This window comes from Aulonocara sp. 'chitande type north' Nkhata Bay, linkage group LG2 (genome assembly GCF_057382095.1).
Source record: "Aulonocara sp. 'chitande type north' Nkhata Bay isolate Kocher_YH1m ecotype deep benthic linkage group LG2, A_spYH_male_GT1.1, whole genome shotgun sequence".
NCBI lineage: Eukaryota > Metazoa > Chordata > Actinopteri > Cichliformes > Cichlidae > Aulonocara > Aulonocara sp. 'chitande type north' Nkhata Bay.
The window spans coordinates 22,052,860-22,072,492 of NC_141345.1; the positions used below are offsets into that span (position 1 = coordinate 22,052,860).

General features: G+C 41.2%; 1 protein-coding gene across 3 annotated transcripts in view; it reads right to left on the reverse strand.

Moving 5' to 3' along the window:
* Positions 1–19,633, reverse strand: part of unc5a (unc-5 netrin receptor A) — a 153,846-nt gene that overhangs the window by 46,915 nt on the left and 87,298 nt on the right. The gene's annotated exons all lie outside the window — the stretch shown is intronic.

Here is a 19,633-nt window from a genome sequence, read left to right on the forward strand (position 1 = left end):
AGAGTGCTTGTTAAATGAGAAGAGAGCCTCACAGCTATCCTTGGTGTAATTTGGAGGGCATGAATACAGCAACAGTTAGGAAGGAACAAGGAAGTGCTAAACAAGCACTCGACAAACAAAAATGCTCAACATAATCCACGTCTCTATTATTAAATCCAGGAGGAGGGACGAGTTCAGCATTTCCCCACAACCGTGTTGATATAAGTGACGCCGCTGGAACACGGGGCAAAAGTGGCTTTATTGCTTTTCTAGAGGAATGTAAACAGAAGCCTTCTTTAAACAAAGAAAAATTGGGACAAAATCCAACCCGCTAAACCGTCCAAACAACACAGCGTTGTTAGAGTCGTATCTTTTCTTTTTTCTTATATTTGAGAAGCAATCTTTCATTTCATTTTCTTTTGACCTTCTACTTGGGACTTTTAATCCATGGGTAATTCTTATATATTGAGCTGCGACCTTGATCCCTACCATGTGCCTTACTTTGTCTTCGCCCTGATAAAGAGACTGCCGTGTTTTCCTTGAGCTTCCAGCTTTCTCCCTCCCACCCCATCTTATCTGTTCTCTTTGTTGTCTTTTGGAGAGAGGCGTTCATACGAACACATTTTAGAGTCGCAGAGGACACATCCTGGAGACTAACAGGAGCCGCATACAAAGTGCACTATATTCAGATTTCAATGGAAAGCCACTTTCTAACTTCCATTCACACAAAAGCACTCTGACATACTCTTGATTTGACGGTGACAATCATTTCCAGCTCCAGACTGAACCTGACTGAAGTGAGGCGTGCTCCATTACGCCATCACGACTTCACAGCAAAGAGTATCCGAGCAAACCAGCAAAGCATAAATTGGGATTTTTTTTTGCTAAATAATTTGAGGCGTACTGCACATGACTGCACGAGCCCAGGCTGGCCCAATGATGACACGAGCTGTCGGCGAGAGGAGGAGGACGGGCTCCACCGCCGGAGGCCACACAGAGTGATAAGTAGCTGTGAGGGTCACTGGCAGACCGCCATGTATTAGTGTCTAAATGCGGCGGATTTTTTGCTATATGTGATCACAGTAAATGTGAGTCCATGTGCAGTGAATCCAGCCCCGAAGCACCACTCCGAGCATCAACAACACCTCGTGCTGTGTGCAACATTTCACCAACATGCTCGCTCGCAGTTAATTTAAAAAGTAGAGAAAGTGATCCTCTTATGTTTACTCTGCCTTTTTACAAAGCCTGCCAGAGACTGTCAAAAAAAGTTAGACTCAATTCCAACACGAGACTGGATTGAGAAATCCTCGTTTATTCTTTCTCGTTGTCTTTCTGAAGGTCCACTACCTCTATTAAGCATGTGTGTTTGTTCTCCGTGTGTGCAGCAAGAGTGTTCGGCGCAGGCTGAGAGAGCACCTAAAAGCTAAAGAAATGGCTAAAGTAACAAAATGGGCACTGCAGAGCATGAACAAATGGAGCATAAGAAACCTTCCTTCCTTCTGCAAATAAGCGGCATGGGGAAATTTGGCTTTTCCTCTTAAACACGTACACGTGTACGCAACAGCAGTAGCTTTAACTTTACATACATCACTTAAGGATTACGCTTATTTCAGCAGCTACATCTTATAGATTCCAAAGAAAAAAAAAATTAAGCACAGTACTAAATGAAATGTCAAACTCAGGAGAGCAGCGCTTCTTATTGGATGTATATTTACTTTTGCAGTAATGTGCAAATTCTATCTTGTATGCCAGAAAGCGCTTTGAGAGGGAGAAGTTGCACATTTTATTTTTGCTGGTGTACACAGCAAGTGTGTACTTGTTCTTTTGTGCATGTAAGTAATAAAATCTATGAAACGCACATTATATATGGGTGAGTACCTGCTGCAGAGCAAAAACTGGGGGAAAAAAAATTAATGTAAAGCATGCACTAAAACCTGAACATTAAACGAACGTTTATTTTGAGGAATCTGTACAGAAACATCTGATCGTCCTGACTTACATTGAGCTCACAGCAAGCAGTTTATGCGCGCAAGCTAGAAAAATATATTTAAATACATGAATTTGAAATTTGGTATAAAGTGATATTCAGTGCTCGGTATGGCTCAAATTACAGTAGCAATTCGTTTGATTAATGCAAACCTTCCTCCTTCTTTGAGCTAGGGGGTGAAAGGAATAAAGATCAGTATGGAGATGCAAAGCATGAACAATAGCAACCTGAGGTGAGAAATCCTAAGAAGAGCAATTTGAAGCTCTGCTTGCCAGGGTAATTGCATTCTGTTTCCTTATCTTTTCCTGTCTCCATAATTACCTGCTTTCTGTGTCTGACACCTTCCAGTAACACTGCTGTGAGTCACTCTGTCCAATTTCACTCCAATTAATAAGTAGGACAAAATAATCTCATCACTTTGAGGACAAAACGCGTCTGTAATTTTACAGCAGTTTATAACGATCGGACAGGCTGCTATTTACTGTTGTTTTCCCCAAAGTCTGCTCCATCAACACAGCTATGAGTAAAACAAAACTTTATGAAAATGACTCAGAGACGACTGACGGAGAAACCACATTATTGATTCCTAGAAAGCTGTCCTTCTGAAAGTGGAGCACCGCCACATTTATGACTCAATTATATTAATATTGATTTATAATAGTATGCTCGCCGCCTTCAAGGTGTTAGGAACGGAAAAGAGGAAATTTACACTTCCTTGCCTGAAAGTGTGCACTTAACATTCCTGTTAAATGATAATTAAAACATGGCACGATTCCTGCAGCCTTTGGTTTGATCTGCAGCCCATTTTCTAAATGAGCTCACACCCCAAACCTCAGTGAAATAAGTGAGAAAAATTTAAAGGGTGATTATGTGATTGACACAGTGTGAATCCAGTGCTGGATCCTTTCTACATTTTTGTAGAGCAGTGGGATAACTTACTAGGCCACATTTGAATACAATTTCTGGAAAGTACACTTCACTATTGTAACACTGCATGGGAATAAATTGGACTGGGAAAAACAGAAAAATAAAACATGAACACAAATGCCACCAGCAGTGGAGTCCTCTCCTGTGGTAATTAATATCACTTTTCACACCAACTACCCGCCTGACAAGCTTTAAAGCTGCAGAAACAAAGAAAAAGCATATGCACTCACTGGGCACATCATTAGGTGTACCTGTTCAAATACTTGTTATCAGCCAATCACATGGCAGCAACTCATTGCATTTAGGAATCTACTGGGATTTTCCCTGCAAAGATTTACAGAAATGATATCTTATTGGTCGGAGGAGAACGGCCACACAAGGTTATAAGAAGCTAACAGTAACTAAGACAACCACTTGTTACAACCAAAACATGCAGAAGAGCATATGAATCCACACCATGTTGAACCTTGAAGCAGATGGGCTACAGCAGCTGAAGACCACACTGGGGTCCACTCCTGTTAGCTAAGAACAGGAAACAGAGTCTGTAGTTCACACAGGGTCACCAAAATTGGAAAAGCATTGTGTGATCCGATGAGTTGGCAGGGACAGAATTTCTCATAACATCAATACACGGATTCATCCTGCCTTGTATCGAGTTTCAGGTTTGCACTTGTGGAGTAATTGTTCTGGGGACCATTTCTTGGCACACTTTGGGCCCCTTAGCGCCAACTGAGCATTGTTTAAACACCGCAGCCTACCAGAGTACTGTTGCTGATCATGTCCGTGCCTTTATGACCACAGTGTACACATTTTTTGATGACTGCTTCCAGCAGGGTAACGCACAAAGCTGTCACAATGCTCAAATCATCTCAAACTGGTTTCTTGAACATGACAATGAGATCACTGTACTGCAACGGCCTCCACACCTCCATGTCAATAGAGCACCTTTGGGAGATTCACAGCTGACAAATCCAGCATCTTGGTGAATCTATGCCACGAAGAATTAAGGCAGTGCTAAAGGCAAAAGGGGGTCCGACCCAGTAGTAGAAAGGTGCACTAACATATACAGGGTGTATCGTCATAAAGACTCATCCGACTTCAACGTGCTTTATTTCCATGGATGTTCACTAGTAACGATCGAAACACATACTGTCAGAAAGGGGGGATTCGTGAGTTCCACGTGGTTGCCAGTAGGTAGCTTAACAACAGCAGTGACTCCAGACATGCTTGCAAAGTATGGGACGAGTTTGACTATCGTATGGACAGATTTATCTATGTCTCTATCGATTGATCAATAGATAGATATAAAAAAAGAAGTACAGATAGCTCTTCATCTTAAACTTTTGGCTTCATATAAAATTTGAATTCTGCTAATCTTCTGCTTGATGCATTCACAAATCGTTTCACTACTTGTACTACTTTAAACGGCTCACAAGATATTCTCTGCATGATGAGCTGCATTTTTTTAAGGCGTGCAAATGGAGCCTGGTCTACCAGAAGTCTAGCTTGTTCTTAGAAAGCCTAAATAACAATATCCTTCTTGGAATTTTGTCAAGTGATCCTGAAAACAGACTGACTTGTGCCACCTGAATAAATTCTAAAGTTAATTTTAGCAAACTTGAATTATTAAACACTAAACCGACCCAATCAGAGCATCTTTGATAGCAAAGTGTTGTTCCTTGGTAATTATTTAAATTCAAATTTAAACACATAACAACTGTAAAATAATAATTTGTACATTTGTAGATTTACCTGAAATACATGCAGGGAAGAGTACTGTGCCCTTTTTAGCAGAGTCGCACACACAGGGTGCTTACAAACTCAATTTAAAATAATTTAATAGGGCAATGTAATGCTGCCAGTGAGGCAAAACCCAGAGGGGGAAAAAGTCAGCAAATCATACTGCTGCTGCTGCTTCTGAGCTGTTGAAGGTGCACAGTATTAACTCAAGCCTCAAACAGACAGCGGTGTTTGAAGAGATTTTAGTGCCCAAATCAAACTTAAACATAAAAATATGAGGAGACAAATTGGATTTTGAAAATTATCCAATTTCCCAAAGAAAATTGCATCCTTATTTCCCCGTGATTTCGTTTACCTGAACACAAACAATTATGGTAATCAACAATTTTTGTGTAAAGCAGAGAGTGGGAGAGAGAGAGAGGATGCTTTTATCCAAAAAGAAGGATTGGGAAAAGTATCAAGGCCACGGGCTCGGGCTCGGAGACAAATAAAGCAAACAAAAACCCCCAACCCCAAACAAAAAACACACATGGCTCTGCCTTGAGAAGGCCTGAGTTTAAAAAAAAAAATGAAATGGAAGAAATAAAAAAAGACTGAAGCAAATGCAGAGTGGTTCAGTTCATGAATAAACTGACCTTACTATTGTATGATGGAGTCTTCAGGCAACAGAGTACAATACAAGCTATTACTAGATCCACTGGCACACACACACAGACACGCACACAGGCCACATCCAGAATTACTGTATTGTGTTTTTATTTTAATCTGCAACGAAGACAAGATTATTTACACATGCACTCCATTCAAATGTGCAAGGAGTGTAACGATGAACAAAAGGGACGGGGTCACACTGTGAGAGCACAGACATCTTTCTCTGCGTGTGTGTGTAGGTAGGATGAATCTCCCCCTGAGCCAACAGGGGCTCAACACACACAGGGTAAACATCATTGGACTCGATATTGGGCTTGTCTGAGTGCAGGACTTTATTTTTCTCTCCCTCACTCTTGTTTTCGCAGTCTCTGACCTCAATTCCATAGGGGTCATTTGCTTATCAAAGGCAAGGACTGGAACTTGCAGGTCCTGAGTGGGCGCTCATTGTGACCAAGGAAATTCAATTAGGCAGCATCCCTACAGTGTGTGTGGGTGGGATTCATCAGTGGATATAGGAGGATTAGGGTTGGGTGACTCTACATCAGGGGAATGCACCATTTCAAGGGAGAGAGTTCACAATGGTTGATGGGAGGCACCACAGATGAACGCTTTTAAGAATGCACTGTCTGCACATCCCGGCAACCGGTCAAAGCCATACTCTAAGGGTTTTATTTCCTCCTGTGGTTCTTCTTTGTACCAAATGGCATCAGTGTCATCAACGGCACCACAAGTGTCCAAAGCTTCCTTTTACGAAACCAACAATGTGCTCTTCCGCCGGCCAATTTACCTCTCCTACATGAAAGAAGTCCAGACATCAAGCTAGGCTGGCAAAAAAGACAACTTTGGAGCTCACTAAACAGCCTGTCAAAATCAATCCAAAAGCACAGTCACCTACCAACCTATACAGTATTTACAGCTGCAACCCCATGTCACTGAACCAAGGGCACAACTGCCTTATCCAGTCTTCAAACTTCCATTATCATGTAAAGCAGCCCAGTGATGAGTGGGCCACGTTAGGTGACGACGAGAGCTTAAAATGGCAGGTGGCGCCATAAGCGTGCCTCTCCTGACAAGGATAACGTGGCCTTCTGAATAAAGCATGATTCTATTAAAGAGCAGGACAGACGGGAACAGCTGGGGGAGGGGATAAGGAAGCGGGGAGCTTGGTTCACAAGGAATACACTAGGACCTTCCATTCAGGGATGTTGGTGAGGTTGCGACTCGAGTCAGTGGGACAGTGTTCTGGGTCAAGGCTCTGCCTCCGGTTATGACCAGCTTTTCAAGAGCTTCTTTTGATTGAGCTGTCCATTTTTCACAATGAATGCATGCTGCAAGGCCTCTGCTGATGCTCTGAATGTCGTTACAGATTATTCATGGCTGACAAACAGGCAAGCAGGTAGTGCTCCAATCAATCCGGCCAGGTTGAGTCCAATGCCACTCCAAGGAGACTCAGGTGGAAATCTGACAGCAGAGGGGGAAGAGTACAGGACGCAGGATGAAAGACAGATAATATAATACAAATAATAATAATTGTTATCTGAAGGTTACCTTCATTTATGAAGATAATATTTCCGGATAATTAGTTTAATGATTTTGCAAATCCACGGTTCAAGTCATAACATTTTTTTTTAAATTTTTTTGTTAAAAAAACAAAAGAGAAAAAAAAAAGATTTTAGCAAATGATTGGATTACGAAGAAAATAACCTCCATTACTTTGATGTAATTCCAGGTTACTCTTTATCTGAAGGACCTTTAAACACAATGGCTTTCATCAGACTGAAAAGCTTTAACCAAGGATTAACCACAGCTTCACATGGTTAATTAGCAAAGGCAACATGAGTGTATGGCTAATTAGTTACAAAGAAATTTCATATATTTCACAACCTTCATTTACTAAAAGTGTTTTAATAGAGAACAGACTGACGTTTGGTTAAACTGTGAATTTCTCAGTTGTTCTCCTGACTGAAGTTTGGTAGGGTGACCATATTTTGATTTCCAAAAAAAGAGGACACTTGGCCCAGTCATGAAGAACTTTAATAATACTGTTTGCTTAAAGAAATTTTTAACATATTAAACGATGCCTTCTCTGTGCGGTTAACGAATGGTGAAATAAAAAAAATGTCATATAGGCTTTTACAAGTCAACAAGTGCAAAATAATAACTCAAAACCCTCTGAAATTAAATTATGGTAAAGAAATAAGGCCTCATCTGTATAAGAAAAATTACCAGTACCGGGACGGTACGAGGGAAATTTCTTTTGCAGTCCGTCTGAAAGGCTGCACTTGCGCTTTGGCATCTTTTAAACCAGCGGTCCCCAACCTTTTTTGTGCCACGGACCTGTTTATGCCCGACAATATTTTCATGGACAGGCCTTTAAGGTGTCGCGGATAAATACAACAAAATAAAACTAGTACCGGTACCGAAAAAAAGCAAATTTATTCATAACACACGTGAAAAGACCCAGGAAAACCGAGTAAACGATAAAAACGATAACAAAATAACGCTGAAAACCGATAAAAACCCTGAAAACTATACATTTCACACCTGAGCCTCAACTCTCGCGGCCCGGTACCAAACGACTCACGGACCGGTACTGGTCCGAGGCCCGGGGGTTGGGGACCGCTGTTTTAAACATCATCAGGTGCGCTGCATCTAGGGTTGCCAACTCCCTGAAAAATAAATAAGGGACACCTCGTGGCCAGGGCCGGGCAACCCAGTTGTCTTCACCCTTCCCAGTGTGCTAGCTCTTTTTTTTGTGTGTGAAATTATTTTTTTAACCATTTGACTTGAATTTGATTTAAGCAGATGCATATTCTTTGTGATATGACCATATGGGAAACAAATGATCATTTAGCCATTTATTTTTAGCTCAAAATAACATTAACACAGTAAAACAGGTCTCTTTCTTAAACAGAAGCCTGTCATGCTTAACTTTTGAGAATACAAGTAAATCTTTCTTTAAAAGAACTCTGTCCTGCTTAACTTAAAATTATATAAATTAATAGAAAACAATAGAACAAAATCATTCTTGTAACTGTGCACATATAGTGCATTTAGTACAATTGGCTTCAGTTGAGGTATTATTTCAGCTTTTCTAATGCTAATCAGCTGCTCCTGTTTGTAAACCCGCTTGTTCCCATGAGCTTAACTCATCATCATTATTCATCTATGTATTACTTTTATGTATTAGTCATCTATTTGTTGTAATCATCTATCCTTGCAGTTGTTTATTACACAAAATAAATTATATTATCACACTTCTGGCCACATAGCGCTGATATTCACTGCACATGCCCATATTAACCTTAACCAGAGGGTTTAAAAAAAAACAAACCAGTGTTTACATACCATATCTGCTTCTGCCGTGGCCTGGTGGACAAGAAATTGGTTAAGGGTTTCCCGACCTTTCACGCCCCTCATGTTCTTCATGTGCCCACCATTAGAAGCATGCCTATAGAAAAAGTGCGCCGACACACAGTGCAGTGCGCTTTATAGGTGTTATCGTGCATTTTCCCAGCCAGGTGTTATCCTTTTCCCATTCCTCCCTGTGCTTTTGCAGCCTTTTTTTCTTTCTCTGAGCGAACAAACATTGCTGCTCTAATGCTGGGCTTACACTGTGCGATTTTTGGCCCATTTTGAGCCGATTTTTGAGTCATGCGACCGATTTGGTGATCGGCCCAATTTTGGCCTTCATCGTGCATTGTGTAGTATACGTGGGGTAACGAGAAGCGATTAACACCTCGAGCAGCTCCCGATCATCAATCGCTGGTGAGGGTGTCACCGCAGCTGCTCACACTGCTCACGCGCAAACACGTAAACGTCGGTGAAAAAGACGGTGCAGCACAGCAGTGCAGCGTGTGATCTGGACACAAGCGATGGAGGCACAACTTGTAGAACTTTGGAAAGCTCATCCGAGCCTTTTCGATGTGGCATCACAAAATTATCACGACCACAACAACCGTGAAAATAGTTGGATTTACATTGCTGCTCAATCACAGCTGCCTGGTCAATGTTTTTCATTAGCAGTTTAGCAAAGTTGATGGTGGTGGTGTGTGTGTGTGTGTGTGTGTGTGTGTGTGTGTGTGTCTGTGTGAGTGAAAGACAGAGAGAGCGAGCGACAGAATTTCTGTTATAACCTTCATTTTATGGAGGCACAGTGTGAGCACTCAGGTCGCATCAGAGCATCGGGCGGTATAGTGTGAGACCTGCATCGTGACCTACCAACTTCTAACCCCTGTGAGTCGATCGTGCAGTTTGAAAATCGCACAGTGTATGTCCAGCTTTAGGTGTACTGTCGTCCGAGACTTGCACCGCAGTGTCTGCGTTTGTTTCCCTGTTGGCCATGCTTCTTGTTGTGGTCATCTGTTGTCTTCCGGTATTTTCTCTGTAAGCGACCTTTCCTCGACCAATGCGGTAATCTGAATTGTCATACTCGAATTGTCATAAGTGTGCTGTCAGCTCATTGGTCACAAAGCAGGAGAGGGGCTGGGAATTATGTTTTCAAACAAAGCGTTAATTCCATTAAAAGTTATAGACTACTTTTGATTATCACTGTATTACGGGACAAAGTGCGTCCCTTATTAGCTCAATACCGGACGTGTACTTTTGTTTCTAAATACGGGACGATTCCGTTTTTTAAGGGATGGTTGGCAACCCTAGCTGCATCCCATCTGTGAGGCAGAGCCACAGTCACATGCCGCAGGGGGATGACATCACACATACGGGTGCTCTTGGCCTCTGTAGGCCCATAGAAAAACCCGCACATTTTAATCAATCTCCAAAATCCCCCCGGACAAAACGTGAAAAGTAGGCATGTCTGGGGAAAAGAGGACAGTTGGTCACCCTAAAGTTTGGTCTGTTTACAGCAGCATCCTGCCATGTGATTACATTTGTCCCTAACCATCAGAAACCCTCACATTAACTTTTATCGGGTGGGAAAAAAGTTAGCGTTCATCCTCCAGCTTCACTGTGCTAATGTGTTTTTAATATGCTAACCATAGCTGTGTAGCTAGCCACCACGTCGTAGCACATCATTATATACCAGCTAGCCCAACTTCAGTAACCCTACAAACGTCACTGCTGTTTAGTTTTTTTGTCTTCATTTATGTTGAAAGTGTTAGCAGAGCTGTACATTTTATTTTTTTCAGTCAGAACATGGTATATTATGTTTGGGTGGAAACTAGCGAGCTAACTTCCTGCTAACTTCTAACTCAGTTGAATTATATAAATTCTGTTTTCGAGGATGCCTGGATGTTAAACTTAATTGTTACACCTGGTGGAGCAGCCACACTGACCATTTTATTAAAGATCAAAGAATTTAGACAGTTTGTAACTCTCAGTGATGCCGCAGTGTTCGTTCGACGTTGGGACCTGAAGCATAGCTTGGACCCGGAAACGGCTAATGATGTCAGACTTAAAGACTGGATAGCATGCACAAAAATAATAAGTGGAATGCAGCCATTCTTAATATACATGCTTTCTTTACTTATGTAGAGAGCTTAAGGGATGCCCGTCCCCCATTAAATTGAGGGACCATAATCATGTTGGAGTGGCCCGTTTATTACTGCTGTCTGCATAACATTTAAAGAATCATAAACTTCAACTAAACATGCTAAAAAAAAAATAATAGAAAAAAGTGTTTACAAATATAACACAATTTTTCATGAAATGAATATCTGCAATTTCCTCCATCTCATTTTTCCCTTTTCAGACGATCCAATCAAACCTTTCAATAAAATGAAAACAGAATTAAATTCCCTTTCCACACAGTGATATTGACTTCAATCTTTAAATATAGTAGATAGACAAGAAAACAGTGTGATAATGGATTATTTCTTCAAGTTGCCATGTTCCCTCTTTTACCCCCATGTGCAAATCTCCTGCCAGAGAGGGAGGCAGGCACTGCTCCCTTTACAGAAATCAAAAACAGACTGAGTTTAAGTCATTAAATATGTGAAAGTAACTGTGCTTTGTAATGTGTTTTACAGCATCACGGACCGCAAGCTCTAACTTGTGACTGATGCATTGAATGACAGCCAGGTTATGGCTGATCTTTTCACACAGAGCGTGGCTGCTTCTCTCCATCAGCCCGTGACAGCAGCTGTGCCATCCTCTGCAAAGCCAACAACCCTGTCCATAACATTTGTTCACAGAATTGTGCATAGCAACACTTTTTAACTGTACGATGTCACAGACAGCAGCTCCAGTGCATAACTGCAGTTCATCAAGTTAAAATAAGAAGCTTCAGATCTCACCTTTGTGGGTAATTCTGATCTTGGTGATAAGGCTTTGATTATCACTTTTAAATGAATCCTTTTAATTTCTATTTTATTTAGTTAGTGGTAGTTTTCACGTTGAAACAGTTGCTTGGTTGCATGATGGAAAGTTGGATTGGCATGCAATCTATGCAGTGTCATCAACTGTCATGGGATCGGGAGTGCTGAAAGTGAAAGTTAATTTCTGATATTACTGTCGTTTGTTTTGTACATTGAGTCAAGGGGCATTGGAACAGTCCATCCACAAGGGGCATAGAAATAATTTAGCAGAGGAGGGTATAGAGGGGGAAATCATCGCACCCCGATTGAGCTACACCATTACAATTTGCCAAATCCCCTCAGTGTCCCATCACGTTTCCACTAGTAATGTAATAAAAGCTCAACAGCAGTAGCCTAACAGCAGGTCAGGTCCCTTACTATGACACCAGACTGCAGTTATTAGTATTGTGTATTCTGTCTGGTTACAAAACTATTACACCACTTAAGATAATTCTTCCTCATGTGTCCTTTTCCATTGTTAACTTGCAATGAAACACAATAAAAATGATTACTTGGAATGCTAAGGCGAGACGGCTTAATTAGATTCAAACCAATTACTTTTTAAACAAAATTTCACATTTAAAAAAAAAAAATCCAAAAAAGATCTGCAGAGCAGGCCACAGCACAATGGGAAGAAGATGACATTTTTGAGTGAAAATGATTTGAGCTCACCAGTAATGAATAATCATGTACACACTCTGTATTCCCCAGGAGAGCGAGATCTTCACAATGCAAGAAAAACCCCCCAAAAAATCCCAACGTCCACCGCCATATTCGTCAGTGACACAACACTACGCTAAGTGCACACACATTCTCACAAGAATGCAGAGTGCAGAATAAATGACGCTCAAGTTGTTTTTAGTTGCACAGGTGTTCACGGGTTTAGAACGTGATAATGATTTACAAAAACTTCAGAATAGCTCTTCTCTGCACCCGAGCAAAGACATCAAAAACCAGACATTAAAATCGAGTTTCCATTAATGTATTTCACATTTTTATCTGGTTGCTAGCTACCGTACAAAAGCCAGAACTGATTACATCAAATGGACATTAATTCAAAGCAATGGATTTTCCTATTTACACTGTCCCTCCATAATTAGTTTGCCTAACCTTTCTTAATCGTGTACACACACACTGCACAGAGGCAGTGCCGTGATTTACCACCGTGCCCTTACCAAAGTGCCCTTTTTGTAATTACTCTCCATCCAATATCCTAACCCCGATGATTGGCAAGAGCAAAATGTTCCTGATGCCACAGTCTTCTGGCTGGGAGTGACTGGGACCTGCTCCTTTATCTCCCACATACACCTTGTCCTACTGCGAATGAGAACACGTCGGAGGTGAAGGCCCTGAGCACTTTGCTTCTGCTTCCATTACATTTTGCAGAGTGGGAGGATCTGATAGAAGCTTACCCACATGAAAGCCGTGATAATTTGCTCGGGCTAACATGTTTCTCTCCCCCTTGTCTGACATGGCCTTGGGCGCTGAAGTAAATAAGGAAAGCTGCTTCAGGTAAAGCCAGCCTAGCTCCCATCTGGTTGCTGAGTGCTCTGCGCCATACAAATTACATTAAGACTTCCTCCTCCCTCCTGACGATCTTTTGGTCCCTCTCGGGCCTTTGGCCAGCAGTGTTGTTTCAGTTAGAAGGCAGGAGTTTTTGGTAATCCAATGAAGGTGTGTAGGCGAATGTAAATACTGAGCACAACATCCAGCGTTCAGTAAACAGCCTGGGGAAAAGCAGAGGCTAAAAGTCTTTCTACCTAATTCCATTTCTTTCTACATTTTATTTTTCCTTGAAAGAACTACCAAGATTATAATTTGTATTAATATCAACTTATAGCTTTTGCAGATGATGACTCAGAATGTAGCTTCATTAAACATAAATATTATTTACAGTTCTATAAAAACTGCAAATGAAAATCTCTATGTGGAAGTCACATTTTACTGACACTCATGATCATCAGAAACAGACACAAAGTTACACACACAGTTTTTCTATAATTACTAGAGACAAAGATAACAGTCAGTCGTGTCTTTCACAGTTTCCTGTTTGTGAGCAAAACTCTTGTGGGAGTCCAAAAGTTTTAGAACACAAAGGGGAGAGCTGTCTGTATAAAAAGCTTATACACACACACTCACCAACCACAGGAAGTACACCTTCCTAGTACTGGGTTGGACCCATTTTTGCCTTCAGTACTGCTGTAAGTCTTCACGGCATTGAACAAGGTGCTGGAAATGTTCCTCAGAGATTTTGGTCAATATTGACATGACAGCATCGCACAGCTGCTGCAGATTTATTGATTTAACATCCATGATGTGACTCTACTGTTCCACCACATCCCAAAGGTACTCTATTGGATTAAGATCTGGTGACTGTCAAGGCCATTTGAGCACAATGAACTCATTGTTTTGTTCAAAACCAGTTTGAGACTATTTGAGCTTTGTGACATGATGTGCTTTCCAGCTGGTAGCATTTATCAGAAATCAGTACTCACCAGGTCAGGCAACTTTTTCCAATTTTCCAATCTGTTTTCTAATTTTGATGAGCCTGTACAAATTGTAGCTTCAGTTTCCTGTTCTTAGCTTACAGGTGTGAGGCCTGATGTGGTCTTCTGCAGCTGTAGCCCATCTGCTTCAAGGTTTGAAGTGTTGTGTGCTCTTTTGCATCAGTTTCCATCAAATGCCTGATTGCTTTCAATCAGCTTGAAGCATTCATCCCTGCTCAATGGATATTTCGTCTTTTTTTAAGCCCTAGAGATGGTTTTGTAGCTCAACAGCCATTCTATATAGCGTTCCTTCCTTATTCTGATCGGTTTGCCCATGTCTACATTCCTAAATGCATGGATGTAATGGATGGATTTGCATTCTCAGGCAAAAAAGACAAATTCAGGACTGAGAAATCTGACAGGAATTATAGGAAAAACTCCTAATAACAACAGTTGCAATTCCACTTAAAATTCACATTATATACTACAGATGTGGCATCAGACATTTAAACAGAACCATATTATTAATTTACACATGACAGTTTCTCTTTATCTTTGTGCCAGTAATGGAGCCAAAAGCTGAATAATGACAGTTTTGGTGACATTAAAAAAGGCTGTCAGGCAGGAAAATTCTCTGGTGAATACCAAGTAATTTATTCAGTAATTAAAAGTGGTTAATTATTTGGAAAAAAGAAGGGAAAACAGCACTGAATGTGCAACATAATCCTTTAGAAACTGTAAATATCTTAGCAATGACATTTGATTAAAATCACAAACTCAATTCTGGTCCTGGCCAAATGTTCACATATGGCAATCAGCTAAGTCGAGACAAAAGCCAGAGTGCACTGTGCTCTTAAGAAATGATACATTAACCATTTATTATTATATCACATCTGGCATGAAATCCAGGAGTGAAGCACTGGGGAAAACACTGGAGAGTGAGTGTCAACATTGTGCCATGTTGGATATACATAACTGTCACAGAATCAATTTTGCCTCAAGACGTATGGTACAAATAATAGCCTCAACTCTTACTAACCTTTCTCCGTGTTACAAGAGCACCAGAGAACAGCAGCTGAAATAGGATGTGTGAGGGAGCCTCACAGCAATGAAAACAACAGGGGGTAAGGGTTCACCTTCTCTCAAGAGGAATGGGGAAGGAACTGAGAATGCAGAAAACAAAAGTCCACCAAAGGCCTTCTTCTTACGGTTCCTTCAGGGGTCTTCACAGCGGATCACCTGCCTCGATCTCAGTCACACCAACTCTCTGCATATCGTCCACTATATCCACGAATCCATGAGTTCTGGATTGGGGTCTTCAGTAGTCATAAAATATAATACAAAAAAATAAGAACAATCATATGCATCAAGATATACATCAGTCAATAGGGTTACAACGATGGGCCGTGTGACTTCAGGACAATTCTTGTCTCAGGTTGGAGGCAAATAGAGACAAAGAGACCAAAGGTGTAACCAGGGACTGGTACAGAGTAGGGCTGCCACAAACGATTATTTTGATAGTCGACTAGTCACCGATTATTTTTGCGATTAGTTGACTAATCAGATCATGCATTCATCTGCTCTTATATGACTATCATTAGCTTACAGCTTTAAGTGTTTAAGATATGTGCTAACTAAAAATAAAGACAAGATGACAGTTTATTAAATTTTAATGAAATTTGCAGATTGTTTCGGTGAAGTTTAATAAACTCCTTGCTATCTAAAATATAACGGGACACCGGAGTATATTCTCGAGCATCTCAGGCTTCTGATAATCAGTTGTCTGCTTGACGTTTATTTAGCTGTGTAAAAACTATAACTTTAATTTCAGCCAAACAGATTTATTCAGGAACAAATAAAATACTAAAAAAAAGGCCAAACAATAAAATTTTTAAAGTTATCTAAGTGACTCATATATCATGTTTAACCTGAGTAGCGAAAGACAGCGGTGGGTTTGAAAACGATTTGCTGGGAGTCCGGTGCTCTCACGGGCTCTAGTGAGCCTTGCCCTCAGCTAGCTATCGAGCTAGTGGGTAACAAACGCCTCCGAAAACGTCGGAGCGCTTTTGTGGTGTCTTGATAAACTGAGCAGATATTTGAGGTTTACACAGCTACATTCTCGCCTGAAAATATGTTAAACGTTTATTTTGTGACCCAGAAAGAATAATAAGAGTAATATTAAAACTAACTAGCTGCCGCCATTGTTGGAAACTGAGCTGAGCTACTTCTTCTTTGCGGTTTAACGGCAGCTGGCATCCTTGTACATGCAGTGCTGCCATCTTCTGTTTCAGTCCGTTATTACACTCTTAAATTGTACTGCTTATTCCTGCGTCTTTTGGGATCTTACAAAGCTTCAAACGACGCGTCGACTATTAAATCAGTCGTCGACAATTTTGATAGTTGACGTAATCGTGACTAGTCGACTAATCGTGGCAGCCCTAGTACAGAGCTGTACAGACCTAAATACCAACCCTTCTGCTGCATTACAGCGTGTCCACCACCAGAAGCAGACTTCCACTGGTCTGCTCCACACCTAACCTATTTGAAATTTTATTTATTTAGGTTTTATGCACTTTTAAGAGTTCTTGGTGTTTTGCCCTTTTTTGTGGGGAAAAATGGGGAGGTGGTAAAAAAAAGTCTGAGCATATATTTCCTGTCGTGAGAGAAATGGAAGCTCCGACTTAAACCTGGAAACTGTTCACAGCCTCAGTGTGTAATCTGTTTAAATCCCCTCCAACTACCACAGCGGTCACATGATGCTGAGCTTACAAGGCTCTCATTCCAACACGAAGCGCGTTGTTGAGTCCACAATCAAGTATAATGCGACGCATGAGGGGATGAAGCGCTGCAGACCGACCACGGACTGAGCCTTTAAATATTGATTTCTTTGTTCGAAACCAACTGCTTTAATTATTAATGCTGCGGATGCAAGAAAGAGAATTGTGGACTTTATAAATAACCTGACGCTGAAAAAGAAAAAAAAAAAAAAAAAAACTGGGGTGAAAACACAGAGTGGACCTCCTGAGCCTTGTTTAATACCAGAGGTAGCAGATGTTATGAAGGTGGTGTTGGGATAATATGCAGACATGAAGCACAGATGCACAAAACAACCGAAGCGAACCAAATGTTAAGGAGGAAGTGATGGGCCGTCTTGCAAGACATTTTTTTCCTCCTCTCAATTTATGAACAAATAATTTAAATAATTCTCTAAATAATAAAGTAATTGGCTTTTGACTGCTCTTTAAATACACGTGGCTCCGAAATCTCTCGAAAGACGCAGGAAGAGAAAAACCATCTTCAGAAGAAAAAACGCTAAAACAACACAAATGAATTATTCATTTGAATCACATAAAATCCTCAAGATTGCTTCCTGATGGCTCCCAGACTGGGACGTCTGCTCCTGTTGTTGTCAGCATGCCTCATTGAACACCTGCTTCAATGCAAAGGTTTCCTCAGGTTCCTCAGACGCTCTTTTTCAGCATTCCCCTTTTTGTCCCGTGTCGTGTGGTCAGCACGCTGACCGCAAACACAGAGTCTAGAAGTGTTACACGTGGGCAGGAAAACGCTGACTGCAGACTCCAGTTTTTATTTCCTGAAACGCGAGGGAGAAAACGTTTGCCTGCTTGTTTTTCACTCTGTCACCCACCCGACCCAAAGTCCAACAGCCTCTATAAAAAGTACACAGGCGATGCACTGTAGGTTTACTTAATGCTTTAGAGTAAATAAATTCTTAAAGCACAATACACACTAGACAGATTTAGATGTCTTTGCTTGTAAAAGCACCATCCCACCTCCATTGAAACACCTATTTGTGACACTTTCTTTCTCCTCTCCCACTCATATTTTATGCAGCACTTCATGACAAAATTGAAGCTATTCTTCTTCCCCTCGCTGCACAAAACAGTCCTTTCACTACGGCACCACTATCCCATACCCAGGACACCCCGCAGCTTTTAGTTTAAAAAGGAGAAAAGCTGCGACTTGATGTTTGTTTGAGGACTGTGTAAAATACCTATAGTGAAAGTCTCCTCAGGGCCAAGCACACAAAGCATTAACTTCCCAGCCACCGAGTTTCTCTGCCTATCAAAAATCTCTGAGGACTATTTAGCTGTCAAGCTCCCTCACTACACCTGCAGCTCCACTATTTTTAAATGAATCTGAGCAAAGCAGATGTTGATTGACACTGCAAACTCCCACTCTGTCTCCCTCTGTCAGCATAACACTAGCTCTTTTCCTTTTCCAAAGGATGCAGAGGTAAGTTGAGAGATAAAATTACATTACAGTAGCAAAAATAAATATATAAATGCGAAGCTTTACTGCCGAACACCAAACCACCGGGTCACGGATGGAGTTTACCAGCTCCTCTCTGTCCAGTTCTGAGGTACATTATGGAATCTAAGCACATTTGCAACTTTGGCCTCTATTTGCTTGGCACAAGGGAAGTGCGAGTGGTCTGGGTAATGCATGTGCTGCAGCATACAAAGCACATTTTATCCAGATGTCTTGGTTAGGGCAGGGAAAGCTCAGAAGTAGTTAAGAAGGATCCAAGCCAATATTTCCATTTACCTCTCAGAACCTAGCTGCTTTCCACAAAGGTACTGAGAGCCTTTGAAAATGTATTTTAAATGCCTTTTCTTAAGCATTCAGAAAACTAAAATACTTAACACACACACACCCAGACCAAGAGAAAATATCCAGCAGTGCATTTCCATTTCAAAATGAGGAACTGACCACAACAAGAGATTTCTCTTTTAAAAATAACAAAAAAAACCAAAACAAAAACTCCACGCACAAATGCGAGCTTGAAGGACTGTATTGATAACATGTCTATCTTTACCAGACGGCATAAATAAATAACTTTAACGGCTCTAAAAAGAACGAAGCACTAAGACTGCTGAATGCATTCCAACTTCCACCAAGGGCACAGCTTTTGTGAGACTGACAAATGCAAAATTACTTTAGAGAAAGCATGGCGCTGAGCTGACGTGGGATATGTTTTGGTGGGAGGACAAAGGCTGTGCGTGTGGGAGATTGGAACAGTGGTGTTGTTGTTTGACAAATGGTAATTATCTTTTTTTTTCCCACTTTTGTTCCACTAATTGCAGTTAATTTTGAAATTTATTATTCCTACATGTCAAGACCAACTTCAAAAGAAACAGACCCAACCAAATTTGAAACTTAAGAACCCCCCTCCACCCCCAACTACTACTTACACAAAGTTGGAGAGTGCGGCCCCTGTATGATTTTATTGGTAGGATCAATCAGCACAGCTGGCTGGTTTTTAATTCAGCCTGCCACACTTTACTCCGACTGCTGCAAACACACTTGCAGTTGTCTCAAGGCCAGACAAACACAGGCTTCAATTAAATCCACTTTGACTCCCCTCTCACTCTGTGCTGTGTTGCTGTGCTTTGAGAAAGGTCTGCTTCCCTGCACATAAACACGTCCGCGCTTGCACTCGCTCAGGCTGACCTGTCTGAGAAGTCTAATAGAACACACTGGCAGATGTGTCACGGGAACAATTCACCTTGCCATCTGTTTTTCAGTGC